This window comes from Cololabis saira, chromosome 3 (genome assembly GCF_033807715.1).
Source record: "Cololabis saira isolate AMF1-May2022 chromosome 3, fColSai1.1, whole genome shotgun sequence".
NCBI lineage: Eukaryota > Metazoa > Chordata > Actinopteri > Beloniformes > Belonidae > Cololabis > Cololabis saira.
The window spans coordinates 1405726-1416918 of NC_084589.1; positions in this window are offsets into that span (position 1 = coordinate 1405726).

Genomic DNA, 11193 nt, shown 5'->3' on the forward strand with positions numbered 1-11193 from the left:
GTTCAGAGTGAAGTTCACCACTGCTGCTGTCCCCTCTTCTTATGACTACAGTCCATAAACATCTGGAACTGAGGAGCTACACCAGCTGATGGAGTTCTGGAGAGGAATGTTGCCCCCCTCTGGTCTGATGATGGACAGGAGCTGATCAACAGCCCTGGAACTTTTGTTTCATGATGCTCCAGATGTGGAATATCTGGACTGCACACAGACCAGTTCAGCACATGGACTCTTCTCCTGTGAAGCAGGGTGATGGATGCAGTATGTGATTTAAACCGTTGATGCCAGACGTGTCTCATTTGACACATGAATTTCCGAGACCGTTGCACCATCCTCTCTTAATCATTTTTTTAATAAATATAAAATATATAACTTTACTTAATGAACAAACTCGAGAAGGGCAAATAATTTCTCTAAAACACTTAATTTGGCTTTCTTAAATGTTAGTTTTGTAGCTGGGGAAACATTTTTAATTAATGATTTTATCACTGCGCACCCTGGAGCTGAGGTTTTAACTTGGTTAGACCAAAATAACTGCAGCTGTTCTCATGGAGTCGACCTCCTGGTTATAGTTTTATCAGTGAGGCCAGAGTGAGCAGGGGGGGGTTGCAGTCTTTTTTAATGAATCATTTCAATGTAAGCAGTTATCTCCTAGACGTTTTCAGTCTTTTGAATACGTGGCTGTACAGCTGAAAACCTCATCCAGAGTCTTGTTTCTGAATGTTTACAGGCCCCCAAATACTGTGCAGACTTCTCTGATGACCTCAGTGAACTGCTGTCTGTGATCTGTGTTGATTTTGACCGTGTAATTATTGTTGGGGATTTTAACATCCATGTGGACAACCTTCAGGACAAATGGACCAAAGACCTTAGTAACACTCTGGACAAATACACATGCACAATAGGGGGCACACTCTAGACCTACTGATCTCTAAGGATCTGAGAATCTACAATGTTACTGTGTCCGATCACTCCCGATGTGGGCGTGTCTGATCACTCCTTATGTGGGTGTGTCTGATCACTACTGTATTTTCTTTGAAAGGACGATTTCACTGCACACAAATGTCTCAACAGCAGTGATCTCAAAATGCTGCATAACTGAAAACAGAAAGAAAACCTGGTTAAAGGTCTCACTGCTAACACATGCCCTGTCTGGGGGTTCGATCAATGAGCTTGTCAGTAACTTCAATGCATAAATGTTAAGTGTTAAATGTTATGGATGCTATTGCTCCCACCAAGGTGAAGGTTATCTCTGGAAGGAAGACGTCTCCGTGGGAAAAGAGAGAGTCGGAAAGCTTAGTGCAGATGGAGAAAAATAAACCTCCAGGTTCATTATTCAATTCAATTTAATTCAATTTTATTTATATAGCGTCTATTTCAACAGAAGTTGTCTCTAGGCGTTTTCCCAGAGACCCAGAACATAAACCCCTGAGCAAATATTACATTTTGGCGGACACAATAACGGACCTCGCACCCATCAGGACTGTATGGAAGGGGGCGTGGTCACAAGCGTTTATTGGTTGCTTAGCAACGTGTGTTTGTTTTACTGTTATCAACTGGTAGTTGTCAACTGACAGTTCTTCTAGTCAGTTGGATTCCGCTGTCATGGAATAAAGACGTGTTTTACCAACCTCTGGAGTCGAGCCTCATCCTGCCACAACATGAACATAACAAACAATGGCAGGTAAAAACTCCCCTAGTGGGAGAAAAACCTTAAGCCAAACAGTGGCAAGAAAAACTCCCCTTTAGGAGGGAAGAAACCTGGACCAGGACCTGGATCATAAAGAGAAACTTCACTTACAACTGAGGAATGCAAGCAAGTCATGTCACAATCCATTCCTCTCCTGCCCGGCCAGTCATTTTCCACTCTACTCCCCCTCTGCTCCACTCTCCCTGCCAGCCACACCCACCAAAGCAGCCAACTCTGTTCACCTGTGCACTTAGGTGTTCCTCATCTGTATCAAGCCTGGATTTAAGCCTCTCTGGTTCATAGACTCACTGCTAGATTGTTTTCGCTCCCATGCCTGACTCTCCAGCACTTCGTCCCGGCTTGCTTATCTGGTATCGACCCAACTTGCCCCCGACCATCGCTTCTGTCTCAGCCCTAGTAAATCCTCCAGCCTTCTGTCCCCGACTACGAGTTTGCCTCCCTGCTTTCCGTTCCTTGTCTGCCTGTGGCTGGTTGGCACTAGGCCGGTTCCTGTTCCAACTGATCCCCTTCTCCTATCCAGCTAAACATCCTCTGGGAACGTAATCAAGCTCTGGATCCAGTTCTCTGGATCCATCCTCTGACCTGCTATAAACCTGCCAAATGAATACTGTTTAAAACAAGAACCTGGCTCATTTGTGCTGCGATTGGGACAGATGCAACAGCTAGCAACCCGCTTCTCCCGGCCTTCTCCTTCTGCTGTGTCTGCCCCCCATTCTGGAGCATCAGTTTCTGCTCCGGCACCTTTGCCAGCCTCTTCACCGGCCAGAGACGCTCCTGAGCCCACGGTGGGAACCCCGGAGCGTTACGATGGTGATCACGAAACTTGTGGGCCCTTCCTCACCAACGGCTCTCTTCTGTTCGCCCTGAACCTTTGCCACAGAACCAGCAAAGGTAGCATTTATCATCAACCACCTGACAGACAGAGCTTGACTCTGGGGAACAGCTGAGTGGGAGAGACAGTCTCCAGCCTGTTCTTCCTTTGACCTGTTTGCTGCCAAACTTTGCAAGGTTTGAGAATTGTTAGTCCGAGTCAACAAGGGGACTGACAGGACTGAAGAAAAGTGTGCGAACGGTGGCAGATTATTCTTTTGATTTCCGCACCGGAGCCAGCCAAAGCAAATGGAATAGTTCAGCCCTCTGTGAGGTCTTCCTCCACGGTTTGGCTGATTATATTAAAGATGAACTGGCCTCACATGACACCACCCTCACCTTGGACGGGGTGATTGTCTTGCCCATCTGCATTGACCTAGGGATCCAGGCCCATCGACGACAGAAGCGTCAAGGGGGGTCCCAATGCTTTTTTCCACCCAGCGCCCGTGGGAGTACTGCAGCAGCCAACTCCACTGCATCAACAGGTGGGAGATCCTGAACCCATGCAGTTGGGTCGCACCTCCCTCTCCCTGGAAGAGAGGAAGCGCCACAGCAAGTCTAATCTCTGCCTCTTTTTGTGGGGCAGCGGCGCACTATATCTCCAGCTGTCCACCAAAAAGCTTACTAGTAGGGAGACCCTGATGAGCTCAATTGCCCCGTCACCTCCCCAAAACCAGAGACCTCTGTTCCAAGGACGGGTTCTTCTTCCAGGGGGCTATCTTCATTGACTCTGGGGCTGATCCCTGTGTTATTGCTGAGGAGATGATCAACCAAGGTCAACCACTTTGGGCCCCTGAGCAAGGTACTCAACCACTCCCCAGGCGCTCTACAAAAACAGCAGCCCACTGCTCCTAGTTTGACTAGAGATAGGTTAAATGCAGTGGAAGATTACTAAATTGTGAGATTACTAAATGAACAATTTATTTTATTTTATTTTTTTCTCTCCATGCTGTTGATCAAAAAGTAACTTCTGACTGCACCACAACAATGAGAGTAGCTCACAGAGCTGCAGAAGAAATCATGGTGCAGGAAAGTAAGAGACTCACGAAAGTAACAATGAGAAGTAGTAATGGAAGATAATATGAGAGCCAGTAACCAAAAAAGACACTTCCTTCTTCCAATTTTTGAACACGCGATCAGATTTTCTTTAAATAGAAATCTGACAAAACATGGGTTATTTATCTTCTATCAACAACGAATAATAACCTGTTCTAGTTTCACCATGGGTTTTTTTATATACTAATAGACTATCTTTTCAAGAACAATGAGAATATATAGATTTAGAAGAGTACCTCAAGAGTACTTAACATCTATATGAATGTTAAGGTCACCCACTATGATGACGTTTGTCTGTACTGATCAATAAACCAGATAGGAAATCTGAAAACTCAGAAAGAAAATTTAGATAAGCACCAGCAGGGGGCCGGTACACTACCACTAACACAACTGGCTTCTCTGATTTCCAGCTCAGGATTTGTACACTAAGGGCCTGATTTACTAAAGGTTTGCGTGTGTAAAAACGTGTGCAAACTTGACATCACCCGCAAACCAATGTGCAAGCTGATCTACTAACAGCGTGCAAAGAGGACTGCGCCTCTCAAATGAGCAAAATAGCACACGCTATTCATTTAGTACTTTTGCTCTGATGAATAATCAATATGGGTATCAGCACCCCTGCCGTGAAAAGCACGCCCTCGTCTGACAAAAATGATATTCTCATTCCGTGTCACGTTCTGTTTAGTGTCCAGTTTTGTGTTAATGATTCATGTTTAAATGCGCTTATGGATTCCACAATAGTCATACTTTCCCACAATCACAGTCACAGATAACAAAAATCGGGTAAATGGTTATTGATGTCATTAATTAATAGCCTGCTTACTGTGTTGTCTTCCATAATATTTGTAAATATATATAATATAAACTCCTAAGTATGTGTTTGTGTGAGTGTGTATATATAAATATATTGAAGTGTCAGTGTGTTGTTTTTTTTCTTGGTCTACTTATCATTGAATATACGAGGGGGTGCTTTTCACGGCAGGGGTGCTGAATACGGCACAACAATTTGCCTCTTCCACTAATATCTCTAACTCCAACTCGTCAAATTTCATTTTGCGCTCGCAAACCGTAAGACACGCAACACCTCATTTAAATACTGAGGTTTGCACCTGTTATCAATTGCGCACGCAATCTTAGTTGATCACCCGCAAAACACACAACAACAGCACGTGCAAACTTTTTCAGTGCACATGCAATTTAGTACTCTTTATTTAGGATCTTAGTAAATCGGGCCCTAAGTATGAAGCTTTGGAATGTATTATAATCACATTTAGATGGAGATTTTATTTGAAGACTGGTATTATTGATTGCTGCTACTCCTCCGTCTCGGCCTGAGCTTCGGGGAATATGATGATTAAAAAAACCAGGCGGCATTGATTCATTTAAACTAAATTATTTTTCCTTCTGTAACCCCCCCCCAGAAAAAATGAGTCCAGTCAAGCAGACAATGATCCACTTTTACAAGGCTCCCGGTGGGACCTGAGGTCACACTGAGGACGGGGAAAAATCAGACCCTGGAGCTTCCACCATCAGTAGGATCCAGGGGTAATAAGGCTTTCATCGCAGTACAACTGTGTGATGTCAACAACTGACCAAAAGGTGAGACAAAGTTATAGATGGACAACTTAAGTATCCCCACAAAACCAGAAACCACAGCAAACTAGCTCCTGATAAGACATGACTTACATCAAGAATAGGGATAGTTCAGCATTGGTCTTCACCCTGTTTCTTCCCTCTCACCAACAAGTAGCCAGTCTAAGCTTTACTCTTGTTTGACGTAGTTCTGTTTATACGGGTCTTCAGCCGGTCAACACATTCACATGCGCTGCTATTTGTGTGTTGGGCTCAATTCATGACTGTTTACAACACTGGACCACACTAGAGCTGGAGGGAATAAAAAAATCTTGTGTCATCTTCATTAAATAGGACTTGTACTGAACTTTCTCTGTGTGTCTTGAGAACACTTGCTGTGAACTGGCTCTGTGCAAATAAACTGAACTTTCCATCCATGGCTTTGGTGTTTGGTACAGTATAGAGTCCTCTGTGGCCTGTAAAGGATTTTGTTCCTTCTAACCAGATTAAATCCTGATAAATTACACATTTAAAGGAATAAAACTTTAAAAAGTTTCCACAGAGTGCAGCTGCATGCTTGTCCAACCCCTCCCTAAAAAAAGTAGTGGTCCAGTCCTGTTACACGACACATTCCTGAACGAGTGTTAAAGGCCCCCTGCAGAGTCCCACAAAACAGGATGTGGAGCCGACTGTAATCCTTCTGGACAGATGTGAAGTGGACAGTCAGAGATGACATGTGGGCTATTACATAACCAGCTGCTTCACTGTGAGGGTCACAGTTCATGGAAGACATTCATTGATTCTGAAAGAAGATTAAAAGAACAATATTTACAGTGCAGACGGAGAGAACATTCAGAGTAGGAATCTGTCACAAGTGAGTACACTGACCCAAACCAGGAGAAACATTGGCAGGAGAAAAACATGAACACTAAAGATCTAAACATTTTGCCTACTACTCAAGTGTTGCTTCAGCAGGATGCTGTGAGACTCTGAGACGACTCTGTCAGGCCAAGATGCACATCTGTATCTCAATCTCAGCTCTCTGAAAGACTGCATTTATCCAACAGCTTTCCTGTATTAACTGTATTTCCAGTCTGCTGTCCAAGTGAACACTCAAAGTTTCTGCGAAATCCAAGTATACGTACATGGGAGAGAAGACAATCGATTATTGAGTGATGTGCCTTTGACTCTGTGATGCTGGGTGGCGCCACACACACTTTTGCGTTCTTATGATTAGATCTTTGTTGTTTGTCTTCTACATCTCCTAATGTGTTGATATTCTGGCTTTGGCAGTGTCGCCACTTCCGGAAGGGGGAGCCCTGAAGGAGTTACTATCTCGGCTACACGTGGGTTGTGTATACATGCCAGAATAACTCGCATTATGTGGCACTAATAGCTCGATCTCAAGAGCTTCAGTTCGGTTTCGACTACAGCCTGGCTAAATTGTATAAATGGCTTTTGAAAATTCAATATTGGTTGTATTAAGGCAACAATTTGACTGTCTGTTAGTGCATGTATACGTACTGAGTGAGGTATTTATGCTCCTCCACCACCTCCACTTCTTCTCCCATGGAAAAACTATCCGACTCTATTCTGGTTCTCCTAAAATCCACAATGAGATTATTTGTTTTGTTCACATTCAAGATGAGATTAATGTTTCCAGACCATGCCACAAAACGGTTCACCAGTTCTCTATCCTCAGTCTCTTGTCCATCACTGATACACCTCGCAACTGCAGGGTCATATGAGTATTTCTGCAGATAATAATAATAATAATAATTCATTTTATTTAGAGGCGCCTTTCACGACACCCAAGGTCACCTTACAGAATAAAAACACAAGAAATACAATTAAAAATACAATAAACATCCATACAAGCAACAAGACAAATAATATGACAGTAAACAAACAAACTGGTACGAAGTAGTGCGTGATGTCCGGTTATAGTGAATGGGCAAGTTTGAACAGGTGGGTTTTGAGTTGTGTTTTGAATGTGGTGATGGAGTTTATTTGTTTTATGTGTGGGGGGAGGGAGTTCCAGAGTCTGGGTGCCGAGCAGCTGAAAGCTCGGGCACCCATGGTGCTAAGGTGTGATGTGGGAGTGTAAAGGAGTCCAGCAGAGGTTGAGCGGAGGGTGCGGGAGGGGGTGTAATCTTGCAATAGGTCACAGAGGTAAGTGGGGGCTAGGTTGTGAAGGGCTTTGTGGGTGAGGAGGAGGTTTTTGTAAATGATACGGTATTGGACTGGGAGCCAGTGGAGTTGGATGAGGACGGGGGTGATGTGATCAGATGACTTGGTGCGGGTGATGATCCGGGCGGCCGAGTTCTGTATGAGTTGCAGTTTGTCGGTGAGTTTGGTTGGGAGGCCAGTGAGGAGGGCGTTGCAGTAATCAATACGGGATGTGATGAATGAGTGGACCAGGATTTCTGTGCTGGATTGGGACAGTGCTGGACGGAGTCTGGAGATGTTGCGGAGGTGAAAGAATGCAGTCCGGGTGATGTTGTGGATGTGAGGTGCAAATGAGAGTGTACTGTCCAGAATGACGCCGAGGCTCTTGACGTGGGGGGAAAAGGGTACCGGAAAGCCGTCGATGATGATGGGAGGGGCGGGAGAGGGTTGTGACTTGGTGAGGGTCGATTTGGAGCCGATGAGAAGAGCCTCAGTTTTATTGCCGTTGAGTTTTAAAAAGTTATTGCTCATCCAGGTATTGATGTCGTGTAGGCAGGTGGTGAGGGAAGTGGGAGGAATGGCAGCGGTGGGGTTGGAGGAGATATATATCTGAGTGTCATCGGCGTAAGTGTGAAAATGGACCCTATGGTGACGGAGAATTGAACCTAGTGGTAGGAGGTAGATGGTGAAGAGAAGTGGACCCAGTACTGACCCCTGATGACAGGACTCTGGATTGCATTAGAAGTTTAAAGTGTACAGCATAAAGAGGAGTGGTGAGAGTAGTCCCCTGTGGTGCTCCTGTGCTGATGACCACATGGTCAGACACCATTCAGCCTCACAAACTGTGGTCCGTTTGTCAGGTAGTCAGTGATCCAGGTGACTGTGGAGGTGCCATCTTTGTCTTACGGAATTTCTAACATAGTAAAGCAGGCTGGATGGTGTAAAAGGCACTGGAGAAACCAAAGAATATGATCTCCTGGTGTGGTAGGAGACAATGATGAAGCAGCAGCAATATCCAGGACTGAGGTGGAAGATGAGACAGCTGAGGTGAGACAGGAAAGCTGGGGGTCAAAGGAGGATTGGAAGTCGGTTTTGATTGGAGGCAGGAAAGTAGGATGCTGGGATAGTTTCTGAATTTAACCTGTTGAACAATGGGTTAAGTTCTTTGGTTCGGTCCAGACTTCCACCTTTCTGGTCCTCTTTCTGGGGAAGTTCCTCACTGTCCTGGTGGGATGATAATAGGGGCAGCGGGGGGAAAGGTGGTGACAATTATAAGGGCCCACGGCCCAAATGGGCCCACACAGGGCCCCCCATTAACCTATGAAAAAATGATTATGCATACATAATAATACACAATATATACTCATACTAATGAATCCAAATTCAAACAGAGCCACCAGTCACACAATATTCTCTATTTAAATCACTTCGATAATTCCCTTTGCCCCCTCCCTTCTTAAAAATGGTTTGGTCCACCCAGCTCTGTGCCAGTGAAGCCTGAACTATGGTTCTGCGTTAAATCGATGCAGAGCCTACGTTCCCTACGCCGTAGGCTCTGCGTTGGTGTAACGCAGAACCATAAATCAGCCTTGAGCAGCGCGCGAACGTGAGACTGGACTAGATGTCCAGTAGCTAGATGGTGGAAAGCTATCATTTCCCCCAAAAAGCACAAATCCGGGCACCAGAAAAGATTGGAAAAGGAGGCCCGAAATAAGAGCAGCAGAGCAGGAGCCCAGGACATAAAACTGTTCTTCTCCAAGAATGGTGAGAGTGAAAGTGGGTTAGAGTGTGCAATGCAGTTGAAACCATTAGCTTACCTTGATGAGCCGCAGCTGCAGCTTACTTTTTTTTTAGCTGTCATCGTGAATAAAAAAAAGTCGCAAACTGAACGTTACTAAATAACGTTGCTATTACAGTGACAGTCTTCAGTCGATTGTATTATGACGCATTCAAGCCCAATTAGTAATTATGAGCATCAAACGAACGTCCGTTACGTTATCATGATGTGTTCAGTGTGGTCTTGTAAAGATGTGTTAGTCAGTGCGACATTTGAGTAGCCAAAAACAACAAAAAAAGTTTTGTTATATTTGTTGTTGTTACAGCAATATAAGATAAAAGACACCATAATACAGGACTGTCTCAGAAAATTAGAATATTGTGATAAAGTTCTTTATTTTCTGTAATGCAATTAAAAAAACAAAAATGTCATATATTCTGGATACATTACAAATCAACTGAAATATTGCAAGGCTTTTATTATTTTAATATTGCTGATTATGGTTTACAGTTTAAGATTAAGATTCCCAGAATATTCAAATTTTTTGAGATAGGATACTTGAGTTTTCTTAAAATGAATTAGAATGGTCAAAATGTCCGGTCAGCACAAGTCTGGTGCTCAGAAAAGAGGAGAAAAGAGAAGAAGAGAAGAAGAAAATAGAGGCCTCATAGATTCTCTACACAAATATTTTAAAAAGGTGGTGACGGTGAAGCTGGAATTAATAAAGTCAGCGTAGAGCAAGGTAAGAAACAGCAGCCAACGTTTACCAACCTGGTAACTTAACCTAACTGGCTAGCTCTAATGTTAACGTCCATTAGCTTGTATAAAAACCTGAAGAGCAGAGGGAGAGGAGAGGAAGAGGGAGAAGGAGAGATCCGTGCGCAGGGGGGCCCATCTTAGATTAATTTGTTCCGGGCCCCGGCAGGACTGTCAGCTGCCCTGACTGTATGGCCAAATCGCAAGGAGAGAACAGAGTACTGTGAGCTCATGAGAAGTCCCGGTACGCCGTAAAAAGTCCCGGTACGCCAGAGGCTAATCTTGAGAAGTGGGGGTACTCCGTACCTGTCAGGGTTTGACACTTCCCCCCAGTTTGTGACTTTCAGTTTCTGTCTTGCCCCGCCTGTGTCCCATCTGCCCTGATTGTGTCTGCACCTGTGTCTCGTCATGTCTCGTTATCCCTTCAGTATATCTTGTCTTGTCATTCCTTGGTTCCCTGTCGGTCCGTACTGGTTCTTCCTCAATGTCTCCTCGTCGGTTTTTTCCTGTTCCTGGTTTTTGGTTAATCCTGCTCTGCAGCGCTTTGTTTTTGCCTTTTTGGATTAAAACCCTTGTTTTTTGAGAACTCCTGCCTCCAGCCTCCCTCTGTCTCCTGCACTTAGGTCCTAGCAAACCATACCCTAACAGAACCGGTGCGTACCGGCCCACTTAAAGCACTGACGCAGATGAAATAAAGAACCCAATAGTAACAAAATCCATTGAAGGCAAGCTCCCAGAGAACCTGAAGAAAGACTGGCTTATCTATGCTGCTAAGAGACAATCAAGTCCCAGACAAAGTATGCCAGAACGAACTTCCAAATCCAGCAGTGAATCAGCAGTTTGCATCATCTGTGGGGACCCAAAGCATAAGAGAAAACTCTACTTTTGCAGAAGGTTCAGAACAACCACAAAGTTACCAGAGAAGAAGGACGCAGTGCAGCGGCTTGGAGCCTGCAAGATGTACCTAGAAATCCACGATAAAGAACCCTGCAGGAAAACCAATTACCTGTGTGAGAATGCAGAGACCAACACCACTACCTTCGCTGTCCTTTTCCCAGATTCCTTATCCAAAGACACAAATCCGTTCCAGTAAAAGTCGAGGGGAGAAGACTGAGGCCCAGGATGAATTCCTCTCCAAACTTCCACCTGAGTTGGTGCAGCAGTGTCATGAAGCCTTCTGCAATGTCACATCCTGAGCATGCAACTCCACTACAGCTGAAGGAAGCCTTCAGCTGTAGGTCCAGGTTCCCCCCCTACAGCTGAAGGAAGCCTTCAGCTGTAGGGG